Source organism: Macrotis lagotis, chromosome 3 (assembly GCF_037893015.1).
Source record: "Macrotis lagotis isolate mMagLag1 chromosome 3, bilby.v1.9.chrom.fasta, whole genome shotgun sequence".
Lineage (NCBI taxonomy): Eukaryota > Metazoa > Chordata > Mammalia > Peramelemorphia > Peramelidae > Macrotis > Macrotis lagotis.
This window is the reverse complement of record NC_133660.1, coordinates 89,935,501-89,961,078: the sequence shown is the minus strand read 5'-3', so window position 1 is coordinate 89,961,078 and position 25,578 is coordinate 89,935,501. Positions and strand designations below refer to the sequence as shown.

General features: G+C 33.0%; 1 long non-coding RNA gene across 1 annotated transcript in view; it reads left to right on the top strand.

Moving 5' to 3' along the window:
* LOC141516161 (uncharacterized) overlaps window positions 1-19,327 on the top strand; it is a 140,015-nt gene extending 120,688 nt beyond the window's left edge. Inside the window, exon 3 of the long non-coding RNA XR_012476620.1 lies at window positions 19,272-19,327. This is a non-coding gene — a long non-coding RNA (uncharacterized LOC141516161). The remainder of the gene's footprint in view (window positions 1-19,271) is intronic.
* Window positions 19,328-25,578: the final 6,251 nt, after the last annotated feature.

Sequence of the window (25,578 nt, the reverse complement as noted above, 5' to 3'; positions counted from 1 at the left end):
CAATAAGTTCTAGCCCAAACCTCACTTGGTCATTATTTGAGCCCTGATTGCTCAGAGTTAATGTAGTTAGCATTTATTTCTGTTTTGATCAGAAATCCTGAGGGTACTCCCCCTCCCAGGTTTATTTTTTTTTGATTAGGTAAAAGAAGACATTCTTGGCCTCATTTCTTTCTTCCCTAGCCTTAATCTCTGGTTGGACATTTCCTCAAACTGAGACCTTGAAAGAACTTAGTTTAAAAAGACCATGGTCTCCTACTGCATCCTGGGCCATTTCTAGTCAACCACATCTAGATTTTGCCACTGTACCTAGATGACTCCAGAGCAAAAAGTGAGACTTGTGACTTTATGCAGCTCATCCTCACTTAAATCAATTCACTTTCAAGTTATGCATGACATCACCACCTTCAGAATTAAAGACAAACCACAAAAAATTCTCACCCTCTACAAAATAATGTTTCCTGATTCTCCTCAATGCTAATAACTTCCCTCTGCTGATTCTCTCCTGGCATCCTACATATGTTATATTTATATATTCATGTTGTCTCCCAGGGAGTTTTTCAAGAATAATGACTATTGTTTGCCTTTTTTGTATTCCCAGCAATCTAGTTCAATGTTTGGTACTCAGTAGATGCTTAATAAATGTTTATTGAATGATTGATTGACACTAATACAAGAACTGTTTCTGTCAGAATTATTTTCTGTAAGTTAATAAATATTATGGAACAGACATATGCTTAGTTATAGAGCATTTGTAGAATCCAGATAAATTAATTAACTTTATTTCCTCTCTATGATGAAAAATGATATGTGCAAAAGAATACTGTCATCAGCATATTCTAGATCAAGGGGAGAGATGATATCTATGTGTTATTGTATATATGGTACTGGACTATGGAGTCAGGAAACCTGAGTTCAAATCATGCTTCAGGACACAAAGCAAGTCATTTAACCTCCTTGTACCCTTGTTATCATATGTAAAAAAGAAAAGAAGAAGCTGAACTTGATGGTCTCTAAGATTCTTCCTAGTTCTCCATCTATGATCCTCTGAAATATTTCCTTACATTCTTCTCTTCTCCTACATTTTCTACTTAGCCTTGTTTTTTTAATGTAAAGTTAAATTATTTTACATACTAACCATACATTAAATATAACTATCATCTTTGAGTGAATATGGGCAGGGGAGTCAAATATATATATATATATATATATTATATATATATATATACATATATGTATGCATATATTTACAAACTTATGCTGAAAACTTTAAATACAAGTTTTCTTTTTTCTTAAATTCCTCCCATTTACATCTGTTATTCTGTCCTGGAGTAATGGCAATGGAGTACCTGAAATGGAAATTCTGAGGGTTGTGTTTTTTTCCCAAGGAATAAGAAGGACCATGATCCAATCCAATTGAACAAATGTGTTTTAGGTATATATGTATGAAGTAATTTGCTAAGTGCTAGATATCCAAAAACAATGACAATGACAACAGCAAAACCAGTCCATGTCTGGAGTAGATTATATTCTGCCTAGCTTCCCTTTGCCAAGAACTGTAAAAATGTTTTTAGGAGAAAATAGGAATGTATTCCTTCCCTTCTTGTTCAGTCTGTTCTTCTCTTGTACTGTCTTCCTAAATATAATCCTAACCACCTAATTTGCAATATATGATCTAAACTTTACCATCCAGATATAACACAATTCTCTGATATATTTATGGAAACATACTCTTACAGAGTCAACAGTCAACTGCTTCATTCTTGAGAAATCATTTAAAATATCATTCAGTATGATCTTATCCAATCCTAGCTCTTTGCTTCATTCCCAAACCTTTCTATTGTATTAAGTTTGGTTGCGATGACATTCACTCAGGCATAAATGAATCAATGATGCAAAAACAAAAAATTAGAAAGAATCATTTTTTATAATTGATTTATTTATTTATCCAATTACATGCAAAGGTTGTTTTCAACAATTATTTTTTTGTAAAGTTTTTTGAGTTTCGCATTTTTTCCGTGCCTCACTTTCTTCCCCCTTCCCCTGACAGAGAGCATTCTAATATGATTTATATCTGTATAACTATGTTAAACATTTTTTCATATTCAACATATTGTAAACAAAAAGGAATAAACTGAAAGGGAACAAAACATAAAATATGAAACAAATTTTAAAAATGGAAAATTATCAGTTTTGGTCTGCATCCAGACTCCATAGTTTCTTCTCTGGAATTGGATGATATATATATATTTCTTTATCACAACTCCTTTAGAATTGTCAATGATTATTTTACTGTTGAGATAGGCAAGCCCATCATAGGTGACAATCATACAGTGTTGCTATTAATGTGTACAGTGTTCTCCTGGATCTGTTCACTTTACTCAGCATCAATGCATACAAGTCTTTCCAGGCTTTTCTGAAGTCCTGTCCCTATACATTCATCTACCACAATTTGTTCAACCATTTCCCAAGTAATGGGCATCAGCTTATTTTCTAATTCTTTGTCACTATCAGAAAAGCTGCTATAGATATTTTTGTACATGTGTGTTTTTTACACTTTCTTGTGATCCCTTTGGGATACAGACCTAGAACTAATATTGGATCAAAGGGTATCAATAGTTCAATTGGCCTTTGGGAATAGTTTTAAATTACTCTCCATAAAAGGCTGAATCAATTCACAATTCCACCAACAATGTATTAGTATTCCAGCTTTCTCACATCCCCTCAACATTGATCATTTTCTTTTTTCATCATATTGCCCAATCTGATAGATGTGAGGTTGTATTTCAAAATTGTTTTTATTTTCATTTTCTCTAATCAATAATTATTTAGAACATTTTTTTCATATGATTATATGTAGCTTTAATTTCTTCATCTGAGAACTACCTATTCATATCCTTTAACTGCCTATTCATATCCCCATTTATCAATAGGGGAATTGTTCATATTTTTATAAATTTGATCCAGTTCCCCATATATATTTTAAAAATGAATCCTTTATCAGAAACAGTGCTTGTTAAAACAACATATTACATTTCTTGTAATCTTTGTTGCATTGGTTTTATTTGTGCAAAACCTTTTTAATATAATTAAAGTTATCCATTTTACATTTTATAATTTTCTCTAACTCCTCTTTGGTCATAAATTGCTCCCATTTCTATAGATCTGAGAGATAAACTATTCTTTATTTTCCTAATTATCTTATGGATATCACCTTTTATATCCAAAACCTGTATCCATTTCAATCTTATCTTGGTTTAGGATAGAAAATATTCATTTACACCTGGTTTCTGTCATACTATTTTCAGTTTTCCCAGAAGTTTTTGATAGTGAGTTCTTATCCCAGAAGCTACAGTCTTTGGGTTTATCAAACAGAAGTATGGTGATTTACTAGTTTCTTTTTTTATCTAATCTATTCCATCTCTCCACTACTTTATTTCTTAGTACTAAACAGTTTTGATGACCACTGCTTTATAATACAGCTTGAAATCTATTAGGGCTAGGCCAGTATCCTTTGCAATTTTTTCATTAATTCACTTGATATTCTTGACCTTTTATTCTATCATATGAATTTAGTTACTATTTTTTCTAACTCAATAAAATAAACTTTGGTACTTTGATTGATATGACAATGAATACATAATTTAATTAAGGAAGAATTGTCATTTTTGTTATATTAGCTTGGCATACCCATAAGTGATTGACATTTGTTCAATTATTTCAATCTGATTTTATTTACATGAAAAGTGCTTTTATAATTATTTTCATATAGTTTCTGAGTTTGTCTTGGCAGGTAAACTCCCAAGTATTTTATGTTGTCTACAGTTATTTTAAATGGAATTTCTCTTTCTATCCTTTGCTATTGTCTTTACAATATATGTAATTATTGATAATTTATGTGAGTTTATTTTATATCCTGCTACTTTGCAAAAGCTGCTAATTGTTTCAAGTAAATTTTTAGTCAATTTTCTAGGATTCTTTAAGTATAACATTCTATTATCTATAGATAGTGAGAGTTTTGTTTATTCAATGCCTATTCTAATTCCTTCAATTTTTCTTCACTTATTGTTAAAGCTAAACACTTCTGATATAATTTTTGAGCAATCGCAGGTATCCTCATTTCACTCCTAATTTTATTGGAAAGCCTCTAGCTTATCCTCATTACTTTTAATGCTGGCTGTTAGCTTTAGATAAATATTGCTTATCGATTTAAGGAAAACTCCATTTATTCCCATGCTCTCTAGTGCTTTTAATATTGAATGGGTGCTGCATTTGTCAAAAACTTTTTCAGCATCTATTGAAATAATCATATTTGGGACAGGCAGGTGGTGCAGTGGATAGAAGATTGGCTCTGAAGTCAGGAGTACCTGAGTTCAAATGCGGCCTTAGACACTTAATAATTACCTAGCTCTATGGCCTTGGGCAAGCCACTTAACCCCATTGCCTTGCAAAACCTAAAAAAAAAATCATATTTATGTTAGTTTTGTTATTGATATGATAAAGTATACTGATAGTTTTCCCAGTATTGAACTCATCCTGCATTCCTTGTTTAAATTCAATTTGATCAGTATATTTTAGTGATAACTTGCTGCAGTTGTTCTGCAAATATTTTATTTAAAATTTTTCGTAAATATTCTTTAGGGAAATTGGTCTATAATTTTCTTTTTCTATTTTTACTCTTCCTAGTTTAGGAATCAGTATAATATTGCTGTCATAGAAGGAATTTAGTAGAACTCCTTCATCTATTTTTTTTTTTTTTTTGGCTTTGCAAGGCAGAGGGGTTAATGGTTTGTTCAAGGTCTCACAGCTAGGCAATTATTAAGTGTGTGAATCCAGATTTGAACTCAGGTTCTCCTGATTCCACAGTCAGTGCTCTATCCATTGCAACACCACCTAGCTGCCCCAGTGCCACCTGGCTGCCCCCATCTATTTTTTTCAAATTATTTATCTAGAATTGAAATTAATTTTTCCTTAAATGTCTGGTCGAATTCACTTGTGATTCCAGTACAGATTTTTTTTTTCCTTAGGAAAGTTCTCTTGTAGGCTTGTTTGATTTCCTTTTTTTTCCTGAAATAGGGTTAAGTATTTAATTTCCTCTTCTCCCTTTTCCTATTTTAATTATGTTAATCTCCTCTGTTAATCTGTTAATCTATATTTTTGTAAATATCTTCACTTAGATTACCAATTTTATTAGCATGCAGTTGGCCAAAATAACTCTGAATTATTACTTTAATTCACTCCTCATTGGTGATGAATTCAATCTTTCCATTTATAATACTGGTAATTTGGTTTTCTTTCTTTTTAAAAAATCATATTAACTAAAAGTATATTTTTCATAAAACCAACTCTTAAATTTATTTATTTCAATAATTTTCTTATTTTAAATTTTATTAACATCTCCTTTGATTTTCAGAATTTCTAATTTAGTATTTTTAATTTAATTTAATTCATTTTAAAAATATTTTTAAATTGCATGCCAAATTCATTGATCTCCTTGTTCTCTATTTTATTCATTAAAAACATTTAGAGATATAATATTTTTCCTAACATCTTCTTTTACTGTATTTTATAAGTTTTGGTATTTTGTCTAATTATTGTCATTGTCTTGTATGAAATTATGAATATTTCATTGATTTGTTATTCCACTCATTCTTTAAAATTAGGTTGTTTAGTGTCCAGTTAAATTTTAGTCTATTTTTTCATGACCCTTTATTACATGTCTTTTTTATCCTGATCTGAAAGTAATGCATTTAATATTTCTGCCTCTTTGCATAAGGTTTTAAGCCCTAATACATGATTAAGTTTTGTGTAGGTGCCATGTACCATTGAGGAAAAGGTATATTCTTTTGTCTCCCTATTCACTTTTTTTCTGGCAGTCTAACTTTTCTAAAACTCTATTCACCCCCTTAACTTTCTTCTTCTTTATTTTGTGTTTAGATTTCTCTAATTCTGAGGGAGGGAGAATGAAATTCACCACTAGGAGAAGTATTTTGGTCTTTGTGGTCCTGCAATCATTTATCTTCTCCTCTGTGAATTTGGATGCTGTACAATTTGATACATATATATTTAGTATTGAAATTACTTCATTGTCAATGGTACCTTTTGGGAAGATGTAGTTTCCTTCCTTATCCCTTTTAATGAGATCTAATTTTGCTTTAGCTTTGCGTGAATTCAGAATTGATACCCCTGCTTTTTTTCACTTCAGCTGGGGTATATTATATTCTGCTCCAGCTTTTTAACCTTTACCTTGTGTGTATCTATCTGCTTCTTGTAAACAACATATTGTAAGATTCTGATTTTTTTATTGTTTGTTTTGTTTTGTTTTCAAGGCATTAAGGCTAAATGACTTTCCCAAGGTCACACAGCTAGGTAATTAAATATCTGATGCCAGATTTGAACTTGGGTCCTCCTGACTCCAAGGGCAGTTGCTCTATCCACTGTGCCTCCTAGCTTCCTCCCCCCCAAAATTCTGATTTTTCATTCACTTTACTATATGCTTCCATTTTTTGATATAGTTCATGACATTCACATTCACAATTATAATTGCTAACCTTTATTTTCCTCTATCCTCTCTCTCTATTCTATTTGTACTTTTCTTGCTCCTTTCTCCCCATCTCTCCTCATCAGTGCTTTGATTCTGAATCCCACCTCCCTCAATCTGCCCCCTTCTATCAGCTCCCTTCATTTTCTTTCCCCTTTCTTCTTTTACTTTTCCCTTCCCTCCTTCCATTCCTTCTATCAGTCCCTCCTTTCTTTCTCCCCCTTTTTACTTCTAATATTTAAAGAGTAAGATAAACTTCTAGACCCAATTGAGAATATATGTTATACTCCATTCACTTTTAAAAAAATTATTTTATGTATTTCTTTCCTAACTCATGGTTTCCTTTCTTTGCCTTTAATTCTAATTCCTCATACTAAATATTACTAGTCTGTAAACATGTTAAATACAAATATGCATGTATAATATTCACATGACTGTTTCCCATTGAGAGGAGAGGGGTGAGAAGGGAGGGTGGAAGGATATTATGTAACTTAAAATGTTGAATGTTGAAAAAAATGTAATTGGAAAAATACAATATCAATTTTTTAAAGAGTGTATATAGTATTCTCTTTTTGAACCATATCTGAAGAAAGTAGTATTCAAACAATTCTAACTTCCTCCCTTCTTTCCCTCTCCTGTAATGTAATTTGTGATGTAATTTATCCCATTCTTGCTCCCCTTCCTACTCCCATTATTATCCTTTTTTCTCAATTATTTTTAAATCATCCCATCAAAATTGCCTTATGTATGTATTTTCATTTTATGTATACACCCTCTAAAGGAGTTAAAGTTCTCAAGAGTTATGAATATCTTCCTCTCATGTAGGGATGTAGACTATTTAATCTTTTTGAATTTCAATCTTTTTCTTTTCCCCTTCACCTTTTTATGTATCACTTGAATCTCCTGGTTGAAAATTAAATTTTCTTTAGTACAGTCCTATTTTCTGCACCATGAAAATTTGATTATCATCTATTTTGTTAAATGTCCATCTTTTCCTCTAGAAAAAGTACATTCAGTTTTGTGGCATAGTTGATTATTAATCCTCCTGATTCTAGGATATCAGGGCAATTTTCCTTGATGTTTTCTTGAAAGATATTGTCCAGGATCTTTTTTTAATCTTAGCTTTTAGGTAGTCCAGTAATTCTTTAATTATCTCTCTTGGATCAATTTTCAAGGTCAACTGTTTTTCCAATGAGGTATCTTACATTTTCTCCTATTTTTTTTTTCTTTTTTGGTGTTCTTTTTGATTGATTGATTCTTGATGTCTCATAAACTCTTTAGCCTCCACTTACTTCACTCTTGTCTTTCAAGGAATTATCTTTAACTAAATTTTGCATATCCTTTTCCATTTGGTAAATTCTATTTTTAAAGGATCTATTATCTTTTTCCTTTTTTCCCCATTTATCCAAATGTATTTTTAAAGGATATATTTTCACTTATTTTTGTACTTCCTTTTGTATAATGATGAATTTCTCTTCCATTCCTTTTACCAATTTTTCAATTTGATTTTTAAAATTCTTTTTAAGATCTTTCAAAAAGTCTCTTTTGAAATGGAGAACAATTCATAGTCTCCTATGTAACTTCACATGTGCTACTTTTTCCTGCCTTCCTCTTCTGAGATGGATTTTTTTTTTCATCCTTACCTCCAAGTTAACTTTCTATATTTCTCTTGCTCTTCTTACTCATTTTGAATTTTGTTACTGGGCATTGTCCCAAGTTTCTTGTATTGGGGAGGAGCTCACTTGAAGACTTTACACATTAAGAACTTTAGTCTTATTCAATTGTTTGAGTTGTCCTCATTGAGAATACCAGCAGCTAGCTCACTGGTCTAGGGCCGTCAAAGTGCGGCAAGCTGAATAAGGGTCTGGGGGACGTTTTGGAGCCTTCCCAGCTAACCTGCTTTGTAACTGGCGGGCTGAATGCAAACTCCAGGGGTCTTCACTGCAGATGTCTCCTATAGCTAAGAATCTCCGATTGATCCTAACCATTACTCACCACCCATGGACTGTGTTTTATTTCCCTGTCTCCCTGTACTCAAGACAATCCTTGCTCAAAAATGCTACACTCTGTTCTTTTGTGGGTATGTTGCTTCATAATCTATTCAGGGTCTTGATTAATATTATTTCTGAGGGAAATCCAACAGAACTTTAGGAAATTCCTGGCTTCTCTGCACCACCTTGACTCCATCCCTACAATCCATCTTTTAAACATTAGAACACATATATGCAAGGGTGGCCTGGCACATGTTTAGATGGCATAAGATTCTTGAGATAAGCTACTTGGGAACTAAAGCATATATAGACATTCTATATGGGTTTGACTTGTGTTTGCAAGTAGGTGACTTTTCCCATTGACTTTTGCCATTTTCAAAATGTCTTGACATCACTTGCCTGCCTTTACTGAATTTGGATCTGAGGGAATGAGGTTTCTTTAAGTCAATGAAACCATATAGTAGTAAGAGATAAAAGTTTTAAGGCTTTCCTATTCCCTTCTCTGACAATATAGAGCCTACAAAAATAGTTTGGGACCTTTTCATTTATTCTTTGTGAGAAGGGCGAAGATTATAGTCTCTGGTGTGGGCCACTAGAGCATGAATTGAAGGATTCTAGGAATTAAGGAGTCTAGGAATTCAGGATCAAGTGTTACAACAAGCCCAATACTAATACCTGATTAATAAGGAATACTTGGGAATCTAGATCAGAATAAGGCTGTAGCTATGCTAACTTTGGATTTGAACTTTATGGTATCAATTCTATGTTGGAATTAGGCTAAATTGTAAATCTAGTTTTTCTTGTCTTTTCCTCCATCCCTGTAGTGTGGGGGGCTTAAGCTTGATTATTTGTTCTTATTACATCATTGAAATAGATAAACCTTTGTAAAATTTAAACAGATGTTAAGTGTTTAAACTAACTGGGGTTCTAGTCCCCTAGGTTCCTGAAGTGGGGTACACAGTTATTGATAACTCAAACTAATAGATAATAAGAGAAACTACTGAACCCCTTTCAGAGACCTCTGAGGAAGGGATATGTAAGAGCAATGACCTGATTGAAAGAATGAGGTCAGATTTAATCATTCATATGAAATCTCTACTCTCATTACCATTTCAGATATAAATAGATTTGTCATAAGAACAGAAAAGAAATAACCTAATTAATCACTGAGTACATTTCTGTGTTAATAAAGAAAATATCTCTTGCTTTATAAATAGTCTACAAACTGTTAATCTGTTTCAGTCACTCTGGCCTTCAGTCACTGAGCAAGAATATATTAGTGTCTATGCCAGATACTATGTTAAAGTACTGGAAACAGAAAGAATTTTAGAAGCCTCGATCTTAGAGAATTCTATTCTAATAAAGGTGAGGCAACATGAAAACAATTATGCTCAAAGAAGACAAGAAAAAAATGGAGATAATAAATAAAAGGAAGGCATTAACATTAAGAGGCTTTTTATTGTTCCTTATACAGAGTTCTGAATATTGTATCTGAGATTTTTTCTGGTAGACCTCCATATTACTTACTCTATTCCCAAAGCTCAGTATTTGGGAGACTTCAAAAGAAAGTATGGGAAAGAATAGGTATTATTAGACTGACTACCAAACTGAAGGTCTGCAGATCCATTGTGCTGACCTTATTGCTATATATCTGTGAAACCTGGACAGTACCAGCACCATGTCAGGAAACTGTATCACTACCATTTAAATTGTCTTAGGAAGATTCGAAGATACCAGACACTGAGGTCCTTTCTTGAGCTAAACTGCCTAGCAATTCAACATTGCTATAGAGATTGCTGGACACATTGTTAGAATGACAGGCATACATTTGCCAAAAAAACTATTTTATGGAGAACTCATGCAGGGTAATTACTCACAAGAAGGTTAGGAAAAGCAATATTGAGACACCTTGAATGTCTCATTGAAGAACTTTAGAATTGATTGTACATGGGAAACAATGGCACAGCATGGCGTGCTCTCATCAGTGAGGGTGCTACTCTCTATGAGGAAGACAGAATTGAAGCAACTCAAAGGAAACATGACATCCTTAAGTTTAGAGCACCCACTCCATGTGCTCACAGGGACTTTGCACCCAACCTGTGGTAGAGCATTATGAGTTTGTATTGTTCTAATCAGCCACAGTCAATCGGTGATGTCATTTTGGTCTTCTTCGATAATGAAGGAAAAGAACCAACCACTCTATTCCCCAAGATCTTTAGTTGTAATTCTTTTCTTTCTTTCTTCTGATTTCATTAATGTCACAGTGCCTTAGAACATGTCACAGTACCTTAGAACATGTAATTGTTCTAAGTATATGTTATCTTGCTATTGATACTGACTTTTTAAAAATTGTTATGGATCTCAGTTCCTTCAGATGCATATAAATTCATTGATCCCTGGACAGTTTTAAAGCTGGATACCAATAATTGTCTTAATAATTGTATATAGCACTTATCTCTATCTGAGTTTCCTCTTATTAAACATTTGATATACATGAATGACACATCAAAGAATAGGACCTCCCCAAAAAGAACATCAAAAAGGCCTTTATCACATTAAATCTTTATCTAATGGCATCAAAATGTTATTTGGACTGAAGTAAAATTCTGAATATTTGCCAAGGAAATATAGAGATTAACAACTTTGAACTATATTTCAGAAGTGATCATGAACTAATGAATAAATGCATTTAGTACAATTATTTTTCTAAGCAAGATAAAAAACATAATTATCAAAAAAAAGAAAGCTAAAATTGCATGCACTAGGAGACTTAGTGGCATCCTAAAATCAAAACTAAATAATAAAACATGTTTAAGGAAATTATTATCTATACAATATTTATCTTATTGTATAATTTCTACCCTAACAGTTTTGAGAAGTACCCCTTTGCTATTTAACAGCATAATCCTGTATAGTCCAATTCAAGTAGAATGGTATCCATAAAGATCCCTGTAGGTCATATATTGATTTTGTTTTAAAATGTCATCTATGTTTTCTTGCATTTTTATTTATTTTGTTAAATATTTTCCATTCACATTATAATCTGAATTCCATTCACATTTAATTGTATGTTACTATCTATAGGCCATGTAGCTGATACCTTTGATATTGATAACTAAAATTATAATTTTAGTTATCAATATCAAAGGTATCAGCTACATGGCCTATAGATAGTAACATAAATATATATATATATATATATATATATATATATATATATATATATATATATATGGATTTATTTTTACCTTGATTTTCTCCACTTCTCAAGATTTCACAGGGGGAAAAATAATATTATTTAGTGTATTTGTTATTAGTCTTCCTTTGATTCTTTAATCTTTCCATTAGTATTTTCAATTGAAAGTTTAAGCCTTTTAGGACTTTTGATATACTTTTGTTCCCAGTTTATTTTCTACATTTTTTTTTATTTTCTAGATAAAGTATTTACTTTCTTTCCATAGATATTCAATATTTTTCTTAAGTTGCTTCTTCCAAAGTGGTCTTTCAAGCCTGTTCTTAGGGGAATAACTTTATTGATATACCTTTCCTCCTATGGTTCTTTTTATGGTGATGAATGCATATACTGCTATATGTAGATCCAGAAATGTTTTATGCTTTTAGTCAAATATTATATTAGAAAATGTTCATTTATGATTACAGCAGTTTCAAGGTTTTAAAAATTATTCTGTTTCAGTATAAGTGTTCTGTTTGTTGTATTTATGCCCCCTCATATATATATATATATATATATATATATATATATATATATATTTGTTGTTGTTTATCATTATATTATGTCATTGAGTCATGTCCATCTTTGTGTGATCCCATGGACCATTGCACACCTTTTAGTCTCCACTGTCTCTCAAAGTCTAAGTTCAATTTTATTGTTTCCATAATATTATCTATCTATCTCATCTTTTGTACTCCTCTTCTCCTTTTTCCTTCATACTATCCCAACAGTAAGGTCTTTTCCAATGAGTTCCATCTTCTCATTCAAAAAAAAATTAAGCTTCAGTTTTAGTAATTCATCTTCCAATGAATAGTCTGAATTAATTTCTTTAAGTATCAAGTGATTTGATCTCTTTGCTATCTAAGGGACTCTCCAAAAGTCTCCAGCACCACAATTTAAAAGTATCAATTCTGTGGGGCTCAGCTTTTCTTATATTTCAACTCTCATAGACATGCATTGCTACTTTTTAGTTTTCACTATAAGGAACCGATTTGGTAACAAGGCGTGATATCTCTGTTTTTTTAGTATGCTGTATAGATTTGTCATAGCTTTCCTTCCAAGATGAAAGTGTCTTTTAATTTCATGACTGCAGTCATTATCTGCAGTGATCTTTGAGTTCAGGCATATAAAATCTGTCATTGCTTCCCTTTTCTCTTCCTCTGTTTTCTGGTAGGTAATGGGACAAATTCTCAACACTTTCAATATTAGGCTTCAAACAAGCTTTTATATTCTTTTCTTTTACTCTCATCAAGAACTTTTCAATTCCTCTATACTTTCTGCTATTAAAGTGATATAATCTGCATATTATTTCTATAAATTTAATTTTGACCTTTGATTCATCCATTATTGTCATATTCATTTTCAATCTTAAACCAATCAGTTGTTCCATATATGGTCCTAACTGTTCCTTTGGGGTACCATTTAAACTGTTTCCTCCAGAAATAAATAAGATGAGGAGCAACTAGGTGGTGCAGTGGATAGAGCACTGGCCCTGAAGAGGACCTGAGTTCAAATCTAGCCTCACACACTTAATAATTGCCTAGCTGTGTGATCTTGGACAAGTCACTTAACCCATTTGCCTAGTAAAAAAACAAAACAAAACAAAGGAAAACCACCGAAATAAATAAGATGATCTGATTCTCCCATTTTTTTGAGAAAAAGACATATATTCCTGTGATCCACATATTCAAAGGCTTTTTGGTAGTCAATGAAGCAGATAGAGTTTTTTTTAAATTTCCTTGTTTTTTACATTCCAATAAATGTTGGCAATTTCGTCTCCAGTTCCTTTGAAAACCTCTCTGGTCATATTGTAAATCTCAATTCACATATTGTTGAATTCTAGTTGGCATAATGTTACACATAATCTTGATGATGTGGGAAATGACCATAATTGTTCAATAATTTGAACATTCCTTGGCATTGCCTTTTTAAAAATTGTAAAGTTTCCAATCTACTGACCACTGTTGTATTGTTCAAATTTGCTGGCATATTGAATGCAGCACTTTAAATATCTTTTAGGTTTAAATTAGCTGGATTAATTCAGCTGGATTCCATCACATTTACTAGCCTAATTGTTAGCAGTGCTTTCTAATGTCCCCTTTACTTCATTCTCCACCATGTCTGATCATCAAAAACCATACTATGGTTACCAATAACAAATCTTTATTGTGTAGCTCATTTGTATATATTTTCTACCTTTTCTTAATCTCCTTTGCTTCTGTTAATCCTTATTGTTCTGTCCTTAATTATATCCATTTTTGCATGAAATTTTCATTTGATAACACAAATTTTCTTGAATTTGTCTTATGTTTCCATTTCTATTGTTTTTTTCTATTTTTTTTGCATTGCTTATTTAAGAAAACCTTCTTACCTGTCTTTGCTATTTTTTGGAATTCTGTATTCAGTTGAGCATATTCTTCCTTTTTTTCCTTTCCTTTTCACTTTTCTTGTTTTCGCAGATACTTGTAAAACCTTATCATGTAATCATTTCATTTTCTTGCTCTTCTTTTTCTTTGAAATGTTTTTTGTTGCTACCTCCTGTATAATATTTTGAACCTCTCTGTTCATAGCTTTTCAGGTACTCTATCTACTAGGTCATCACTTCCTCTTCAAATTTGTAAGAAATATTATTTAGGCCATAGCTATAAGGACTGATAACTTTTCTTACTTTCTTCATTTTAAGTCTGAATTTTGCAAAAGGAAGCTTATGATCTGGGCAACATTCAGCTCTAGATCATTCCCTTTTCACAGTCATTTAGGGGAGCAATCCTGTTTTTATTATCCTTTTCATTATTGGGATTCAATTTCTGAAGGTTTGCTTGTTTCCTCTTCTGTAAAATGGGCTTCCACTTCCACTTCCAATAACAAACCATTTCAGTGTCTTTGCTGAGACAGCTTAAAAGTGGGCTCATGAAGAGTAGAACAGAATTAAAAATCCACAACGGGGGCGGCTAGGTGGCACAATGGATAGAGCACTGGCCCTGGAGTCAGGCGTACCTGAGTTCAAATCCACCCTCAGACACTTAATAATTGCCTAGCTGTGAGGCTTTGGGCAAGCCACTTAACCCCATTGCCTTGCAAAAAAAAAAACACTAAAAATAAATCCACAACAATTGAAAATTCTGCATATTTAAGGATGAAGGGATTTGTTTTTGCTTGTTTTGTGGATGACTGTCAAAAATATATTTGCTATGTGACACAGAATTAAGAGAATCATTGACAAAAAGCAGTATAAGGTCTTTGCCTATAAATGGTAAGATCTTGACCTAATTTTGACATTCTATGAGAATGAAGCCTAACCATATCATTCACAGGTTATAGTTAGTTAAATATTTAATTCACCCTTAAAAGTCTCCTAGATTTATTGAACTTCAGGTCCTGCCTGTGGTTGCCTTGGCAATGGCAAATTGATATGGCCTGCAGGTTGGAGGTTCCCCACTACTGTTTTACATAATTCTTGTTGCCATTTCTTATTTTACCATTCCTAGTGCCCCAAGATGTGGGTCAAATAAGAGAATAAGAGAACCTTACCATAAGGTCCCAACACACTCATACCCAAACTAACTTCACAATGGTGCACTGATTCTGAATTCAGAAGACCCAGTTTCTGATCTTAACTCCACTACTTGCTATATTAGCCCTAACAAAATCCTTTAATATCTCTGTGCCTTAGTTTCAAAATCTATAAAATTAAAAGTTTGATTATGATCTTCCTTAAGCTCCCATCAACAGCTCCTCTCAAATTTCCAGAAAAGAAACTATATATCTCTATCATCTTCATTATGAGCAGCATCATTATGATAGTTGCCTTTTGTATTGAAAAAGGACTATGACAATCAAGTTGATGGTGACATGGCTTGCACATTATGTTTATCATTGTAAAGTGTATGTTGTGCTAAGGCATCCTTTTCATTTGATTTTTTCCATAACAATTTCATTCCCTGGCTTGATTTTTATAGGAAATAGGACTTTTGGTGATGGTCTGGAGACTGTGAGAATCCTTGCCTTTGAGTAGGATTTTTCTTACTAGATCTATGAAGCAACTTGGTGCTCCAGTGATGGTGTGTGAAGAGTCAGTATGTAATATCTGGTGGCAAAATATTGACTTATGATTTATTCAATCATGTTTTTTGATGGACTTATCATCAATAGGAGTTTTCCTGGAATACCAATGTGGTACTGGCACCACAATATTGCAGTAATGCCAGGTTGCAACAACAGTGGACATCTACATCTACTTCTCATTGGATTAATCATCAACATGGCCTTTCCTTCCTATTTCCATATCTATATCTATATCTATATCTATATCTATATCTATATCTATATCTATATCTATATCTATATCTATATCTATATCTATATCTATATCTATATCTATATCTATATCTATATCATCTATATCTATATCCATATCCATATCCATATCCATATCTATATCTATATATCATCTATGTACTTATATATACATATATTAATATATACATACATATATACTTGTAGGCACATAAATACATATAAACATAAAAATGTGTTTGCATATATATGTAGATTTATGTACACATACATATGCATAAAAGATTTTAGATCTCAAGCATAGATTTCATTGTAAAATACCTGTATCGCTTTTTACAAAGAATGGACCACAGAAAAGAGAATAGAAGCATGAAAGCAAAGTATAATAGGACAAAAAGTGGTAAATTTGGAACCAGGAAACCTGAATTTGACTCCTAGTTGTGTAATTATTTGTCTCTGTAACCTTGGGTAAATCCTTAACTTATAAATCTTTAAAACTGAGTGAGTTGGATAAGACTTTCTCTAATCTACCATCCACTTCTTTAAAGTGTATAAATTTATTTTACCATGTAAGGGAGGAATTTGGAAAAAATCAAAGAGCATTAACGTATAATAAGGTGTAAATGACAACAGTCCTGGAAAGTAGCAGAGATCACCTTGACTACAAAGTATGTTGAGTGTTGTCATATAGAGGTAGCATGCTTTAGTGGATAGTTGACCTCAAAGTCATGAAGACTTAAGATTCAAGCTCTGTAAATGAAACAATCTGGCTTTATATATATATCATACTGGACAATTTACTTGATATTTCAGACAATTCTTTAAGCTGGTAAATTGTAGAGTTTGCTGGACTGCAATCTTAGATTAAATTTCTTTACCTTGGAGATTCTTTTACTAAATAAAATCAGAAGGTCAGTCCCTGTGCCTACTAAGGCATGACACTTTATGAATCTAGAACTCGATTATTCCTTACATCAGTTTGTGGCTAACAGACTCCTCTAAGCTTGTTAGTCTCTGGCAGAAAGTGGGGTCAAGTCAAATCCTCTCCAAAAATCCAAGATAGTATTGTAACTAGGAATTTTATGCATGGAGTGCATATCACTTCTTACCTGGAGCACATGGCTTGCTGGAAAAATGTGGGTAGGAGGAAAAAGGGAACAGTGAGTGATGGGGGGACTGATTTGTTCTAAGTGCAAAATGCACAGATCATCTGACTCTGGAGTGTGCATGTAAAAAGAAAAAAAGCAGATTTATTAAAAAGTTGCTACAATCACAAAATAAAGTAAGAAAGAGGAAGTTAAAAATCATTGAAAGGCCATGTGGGGTTTGGGAGTGATAGTTTAACTCAGACAGTACAGCTACTGACTAAATCATTTAGAGGAAGCCAGGGAAGAGGCAAGTAAGAGAGAATGAATCCAAACTCTCCTTAAATTCCCCTCCAGCATCAATGGAAGGGGCAGCATTTTGAGGAGTAATTTGCATCTCCAATTGGGAGACTGCTGTAGGAAGAATGGCAGTAGGATGGGATCCTACCTCTTTTAGAGGGATATTCTATCATTCCTGAGCAATTTTGCTTGATCCACAGGTGAGGTGTGGCCAGGGTCAAAATAAAGGTCAAAAGGAAACATTTTAACCGTGCAGAAAAGATTACAAAAATCAGTTCCAAATATCTTTATCTAGATATCTATACAGAGATTCTTTATATCTAAAGAGATATCTTCATAGATATAGGTATCTATATGTTTACATATCTAGATATCTCTATATATTAGTACATTATATATATATATATTATTATTACAAGATTTAAACACTCTAACAATGCAGAAAAAGATTACAAAAATTTGTTTCTAATTATATTATTTCTCCATGCCTCTAACTCCCTGCATCAGCAGGATAAACAGGGAAGCAGGCTTATTCGGCAAACTTCCCATAATAACTAATTATTCTTGCATTTTAGAGAACTAACTGTTGGTTCTAGGATACTGAAAGTTGAATTTTTTTGTTACTTTGAGTTAAGCACCCTGGGACAAAGCACTCTGACAAATTTTAATTGTGGGACTGAACAAAGTCAAATTATAATTCCTTTCTAATAAACTCCCTATTTTATTGTATCTATATGTCTATATCTATCTATCTATCTATCTATCTATCTATCTATCTATCTATCTATCTATCTATCTATCTATATAGATCTATATAGACATCATCCTGTCTAGTTCTACCCCAATTTCTTTGTTAAACCACAGCAAAGTCCTCTAGACTTCACATGCTTCTTAAGAAGACCTATCTCCATGACAGCAGAAAAGTTCAACCTCTCTTCAAGTATCAAACCTAATTTCCCCGTCTCTTTATTTTTTTTTAGGTTTTTTTTTTTTTTGCAAGGCAAATGGGGTTAAGTGACTTGCCCAAGGCCACACGACTAGGTAATTATTGAGTGTCTGAGACCGGATTTGAACCCAGGTACTCCTGACTCCAGGGCCGGTGCTTTGTCCACTGCACCACCTAGCTGCCCCTTCCCCGTCTCTTTAAAGCAAAAAGAGATATCAGCAAAGGACATTTTTATTGAACTTTGAAGATGCAAAATACCCATGTTACCTGATTTGCACCACACAAATGTCCTGTGAGGGAGGCATTAAATACAAACAATCTGATACTTATTATATAGGAAAGGAAACACATTGGAGAAATTAAGTGACTTGTCCTTGATGACAACAGGTAGTGAGTGTCAGATGTAGAATTTAAGCGCTAGTTTTCCTAACCAAAGAGCTCTATCTATTTTGTATCAGTGTGTAATAAACATGGATAGACACGCAATCAGGTAGGTTTAGGTTCAAATCTGACTTTATAAACTTACCATGTATATGACAATGGACAATTGAGTTAGCTTAATTTTTTCATCTGGAAATTGGGAGTAATAATACAATATAGCTCAGAGTTGTTTTCAAGCTCATATTTTATACATTCCTATATATAAATATAGGTTTTTCAAACATAAAAGTATCATATAAATGTATTATTACAATAATAATATTTGTTATTGTTATTCTTCCATGTTACCTCTCAGAGATGCTCTGTGATTAAGAAAGAGTTTATTTTCCCTTCATTTTTTCTAATTTTTAATCACATTTTCTTGTCCAATCTGAAATTACACGCCCCTTTGTGAGTTATCTCTCTCCTCATGAAACTATTCTTCCTATTTGGTATTTTGCAGGCTGTTTTTCAAGTATACTATGAAGAGAAATCAAGGGAAGTAAAGTAAGAAGGGAGACAGGTAAGGAAGGAGAGTTGTATCACTGTGATTGCATTAGTGTTCCTAGCATTAATATTAATTTACTCCACCCAATCGCTTCAGCATTTCTGCTCTGAAGCTGTTAAGACATTTTCTCTTTTTCATGTTCCTCCCTTTCTTCTTTTGAAATGCCTGAAGAGGATTTGTCTCTCCCTGGGGACTTCTTGTGGTAGAAGAGTACAATGGTGATGCTAAGGAAAGAATGAAGAGGAGAAAGGGGATTTCCCATTGTATGTTCCTATTCCTTAGAGTTCAAAACTCAGCAGTCTAAATTTCTATGGCCTTCTCACAAGATCACAACAAGTCTTGTTTGAATCACTGGCCTACCAGTTGAAGAGGAGACAGGAAGGGGATACATAATTAATTTGTGGCTACTCCAAGTTTCCATTAATATATAGAGTACATACAATACCCTCCAAAAGAGAAAAAACAGCAAAAAGAAAGCCAAATTAGTGTTGAACCATAACTTTGTCTCAGATTTTACTTGTTGGCATTTTTGATCCCACACAAGAATAAAATCATGTGAGAAATTATAGGATGCTTGATTTCCATAGGATTTAAGAGGATATTGCTAGGATCTCACAGGTATCTGTTGGAACTATACAGAACAAAGGTTAGAGTTTCTGGTCATTGGTTAAGCTGAAAAGACTCAAGCCTTTGTGCAGGAATATGGAGGTTAAAAAAGAGGAAAAAGTCATAAAAGCAATGACCCTGTCCAATCACTGAACTGGGAGAGGTTTTTTAACCTGAAATGAAGTTTCCTTAGCCAGGGGGAGGCCAAAAAGTGGCTCGAACTAGCCAGAAGTTGACCTAAAGTCTCTGACCTTTGCAAGTGTGCTTGCTTAATGAGGTCCATGCATATTATTATACACTCCCCCATGAAGTTTGAAACTCATTAGTATATAACATGCATTGTATGACCAATGCAAGAAAAAATATGTTAAAGAGGTGTCATAAGGTGAGTGTGTCTTCTGGATTGCACCCCCAATGATGAGGACCTATCAAGACTCAAAAGGGAGGAGAACAAAAGCCTTCCTATGTTTCAGAGCTTTCCAAAATTTGGCCCCAGGGTGATTTTATTTGACTTACCTGTGGGTTTACTTAATGCTTTAATAAATGAAGCCCAGTTATTGCAGAGCTCTCACTTAAAATAGCAAATCAAAATATATTATCTATTGTTTCAATAAAAACTTTTACAAGTATGGTAAGACAGCCTGCTTTATAAGATTGGACATTGTCACAATTCAGGACCTTTCTTGATAGGGGAATTGCCTGTTTCTGCAGTGATGTTAATAAAAATTCTGCAACCACTCCAGGCTAAGTTTTATTATTAAGAGATATTTATAACAATTAGAAGCAAATTCATAATATTTATATGACTGAGTAACATTCTACGTCATCTCAAAATAATCTATTTCTGTCCATTATGCACAATTGTCTCCATAAATAATATCAGTAGTCACATTTTCATGCTGTTTTATATAATTTATAAATTATTTTATTGCTAACAATTCTGTCATGCTGTGGATGTGGCAGAATATTATAAAAAACCCCACTGGTTTTAGAATCAGAGAACATAGGTTTGAATGCAGGCTCTGCTGCATGCTACCTCTACTATCTTGGACAAGCTACTCAACTTGTTGAACTTCAGTTTCCCTGTAAAAATGAAGGTTTTAAAATAGATTGCTTCTTCTGCAAGACAAGGGCTCCTGTAAGACAAGGGTTGCTTTTTCCTCCTTTTTTTTTTTGCATCTGGAGAACTTAATCCAGTAAATGCTTAGTGACTGGTCCTACTGTTGAAGGGAAAAATTTAGAGAAATATTTGTCTAGCCTGTCTAGCCTTTCTAAGAAACAATTACCTGTGCTTGTCTGAAATTTTCTATGGTCCTCTGACACCCTCTCCATTGTTTAGTTTAACCTTCTTCTCAAATATAAATTCACCAAGATGATAGAAAGCAACCTCAGACCCTTCCCCTTATCCCTCCTTCACCTAACCCTGACTCCTCTTTGCACAGGAGGTGGACTAAACAATGGAGAAAGAGTCAGAGGCCCACAGAAAATATCAGACAAGTTAATATTAAAGGAAAGGCTAGATAAATATTTCCCTAATATTTCTCCTTTAACACTGTGATCTGATGTAGGTAGTACATATTTTTTATATATTTTTTTAGGTTTTTGCAAGGCAAATGGGTTTAAGTGGCTTGCACAAGGCCACACAGCTAGGTAATTATTAAGTGTCTGAGGCTGGATTTGAACTCAGGTACTCCTGACTCCAGGGCTGGTACTCTATCTACCAAGCCACCCCTGATGTAGGTAGTACAGATGTTACTCTCCCATTTTTCTCATAGCAGCAATTGAGACACAGAGAGCTGATATGACTTGTAGGGACTACAATGAAATGTCAGAGACTGGGCAGTCCAAGATTAGGAGGAGTTGGAACAATTTTCCAAATTTTAGATAAAATGTGGCAGACATCGCCTTTTCTTCCTCCCCTCCCTGCCATTCCTGTTCCCACTCTTTAGGAGAAGTCACAAGTCTAGTACAAAATACGTTTCAGTGTAAAGAGAGTAGTAACTATAGAGGAAAGATTAAAGAATTAAAAGATAGTTTGAGTTCTGTCATTATAGTAGCTGTGTGTGTGACATTGAATAAATCACTTAACTTTCTTATCTGTAAATGGGAATAATGTATATATTATCTACTTCACGTCATTGTTGTGAAGCTCTTTGTAAATGAGAAAGTTTATAAAAAAATATAAACTACCATTATCATGAGTGAAGGGTAAAGAGCATTTTATCCTTTTGTGTTGCGTGATGCTTTTCTTCTGACAAGACAAGGATCTTGGATTTAGGGAGGGGGATTGGTAGAGAGCTCAATTTAAAAAAAATGAGAGAGAAGAATGTCAGAGTCCTATGACCTGTGTAAGAGACTCACCTAAAAGAATAGGGGAAATATTCAAAAGTTATTCTCAAAGATCCAACAACCATTGACCTTATGAGACGCTGTTGTCACTGACCTGTGGTTATTGAGCCTTAAACTTGCAGCACAGTACACTGTCCATGGTTCTCCCAAAGGACACACACAATAAAGAGTAACAAAAACTCAAAGATACAGAGAAAATCACTCAAGAATTCCATTACTCAGATTTACAAGGGTCTCACCTGTTTCTACTATGCTCTCTCCCTGAAAACATCACTAGTGTTGCAGTATGAGGGATCATTTAGAAGCACTGAGTCAGAAGTTTGAGCTGGAATTGATTTTGTAGGCTAGGAATTGACCTTAGAGAAAGAAAAAGACAGATGACTACCTCAAGGATGTTAATAATGACTATTTTCATTTAACTCTTACTTTGTCTTCCTGATTGTTGGCAGACAAAAAGAGAGCAATTTGGACTTTCTTGAACCTGAAAATGGGATTGTGAATTTCCTCTTAGATTAGAAGTGTAGCAGGATTTTAAAACCATTTTGGTCATTTGGTTTCAAATTGTTTCTCTTTATAATCCTATATATTTTATTTTATGCATTTAAAAACACTTTACTGAGAAGTCTTCACTAAATTGCCAGAAAGGGTCCATGCTACAAAAGAGATTAATTTTAACTAATAAAAGAATGATATTAACAGGATTTAGATGACATAGTGGATAGAAGGATGGATGGAATCAGAAGATGAGCGATTCCAATTAAGTATATGACATCTGGCAAATCATTTAACCTTGTTCTTCCTCAGTTTCTTAATTTGAAAAACAGGAATGTTATTTATAAAGCACCTACATTCCATGATCATTATATGGATGAAATGAGACCATTTTCAAAGTACTTTCTAAATTTTAAAACACTACATAAATGTTAGTTATTATAATTATTGTTTTACCTCCTGCCTTAGTTTGTCCAGGATAGGAGTATAGTGCTAATATGATAATGGAAAATAGCTCTGATCTCACTCAAGAATGTTAGTTTGTATATAGTGCCCTGAAATTGATCAAATAGTAGAGACTGAGGACTCCCAACATTTCCCTGAGAACTTGCATGAACATTTTATTTTTTAAATAAAATGTGTTAATAAATCTTTCAAAAATGAAACTTTACTGTAAATAACATATATACCATTCCCCTTCAATTTTTGTGCTTCCTGCAATTGCCTGCTTTGACTTGGCTACATTTTAAGCATTCTTATTGTTAACCTAATAGGGTTTGTTTTCTTGGGCACACTGCTATTCTTCCCCTTTTTTTGGAGAAAAAGAAAACAGTTTTTTCATTGAGGCACATTTACTACCCTAAATTCAAGAGAACTGTGAAATCATTATTTCCAGTAGGACTTCACATAAGAAGGATTTATAACAGATTTTCTTGTTATCTTACATATCTTCTTTTTCTCAAAGTGATACCCTGCAGACTATTACCTCTGGTGTACTTATCTCCAGAATGTCAAAAATCATAAATACTCAGCTCATAGCAGTACCAATCATGTTTCAGCACTCAGCATAGAGCAACCAGTCTGAATTTTCCAGTTCATGTCAGCCAGCATTTTATTATTGTATGAAATCTTTAATTTGTCATGCTCAAAGATCATCTTTCTGAAAGTTGTGATCAAAGTATCAGATCAAAGGCTTCCTTTATTACAAGACTGTAAATGACCAGAATCCTAATGAGTATGGATACTCTAAGGTTATACAATTTGCTGATAATAATTTTAGGTGAGGATTTTTGCCACTTACTGAAAAACCTACCATTCTTTGAGATGTCCCATTACTCTCCCTTCTCTAACTTCAAGCACCTCCTTAAGAAGGTCATACTATATACTATATACTTCATTAAATAATTTGCAGTATGCCAAGTAATGCCAATATTACAATTTGACAACAATGAGGTCACAATATTTTCCTTGTCTTATTCAGTGACGTTCTCTATATTCATATTTATTCATGCAATATCTTCACATACATTTATATGTGCACATATCATATAGAAATATAATATACACATATAATATAGGTAGACAACAATGGATATATGTGTATATACATGCATTCAGTAGACTTGTTGCCTACCCTTTTGGAATGTAAGAGCTATTTCATTCTTTTTTACTTATTACCTTGGTGCCTAGTACATTGGATGTTTTCCTAAATTCTTGTTGATTGATTATATGCTTAATTAATATGAAGCTTGCCTGTAATATTTTCTATTAAGACTGGTGTTCAATTAACTTAAGTAATCTTATTTTGATATGAGGGAATTTTAGAAGAAAGACTCATAGTGAATATTATAAAGTTAGAAAGGTCATGTGGTATAAAGGATAAAGAACTGACTTCAGAGTTAGCAATACTTTGGTTCAAATAATTTATAAAGCCAGTTATTGGTGTTAATTAATAGGGGGAGCTTCCTGGGAGTTCTTTACACCAGTTAGATCAGTGGGTTTAATCAATATAAATAAATGAACCAACAAATAAAGATGGGATAGATTGATAGATGATAAGACAAAAATATCACCAATTCATAATATTCTTATTTATTGCAATTACTGAAGTATTAAGTATTAAAGTATGAGATATTTTAGTTCTGCCATTTTTAATGCTTATTAATTGTGTGACCATGAATAAATCCCTTAACTGCAAAAAAAGAGAAAATAACCACCACGAGGTAAAGGATTTTTAACTTCATGTAGAAGACAAAAAAGTACCATTGAAGAGATTTAAACATTGGAGTCATATATCTATCTATGAAATCTACAAATGAGAAAGATCTCTGACAATGTTATGAAGAATTATTTTAGGGGGATTGAAAGTATGAAGGCAGGATCAGTGTGAAGTCTAATACTTTCATCCTTAATGAAATGTTGTACTAAAATAATGTTTGTAGAAATAGAAATTTCTATTAAAAATGCTGAATAAATATTCACTAGATATGGCAAATGTTTGGCCTTCTCCTTTCTCTCAGTTGAAAATACGCTCGATTAAGAGTGAGAAGAAATGGGTCCTAGTTTTTTTCTTTGTCACACACCAGCTATAAAAGTGAGAAAAATCATTTCACTGTTTTCAGTTTTACTCTTAGAATAATAGTATTCTACAGGAAAATACATCTAACTTTATCCTGTGACTTGTTTCTGAGAGCTATTTTCATATACATACATATATATATATATATATATGTGTGTGTGTGTGTGTGTGTGTGTGTGTGTAGATGTGCATATATCCACACACATATATAATCATACATATATGTGTGCATATATA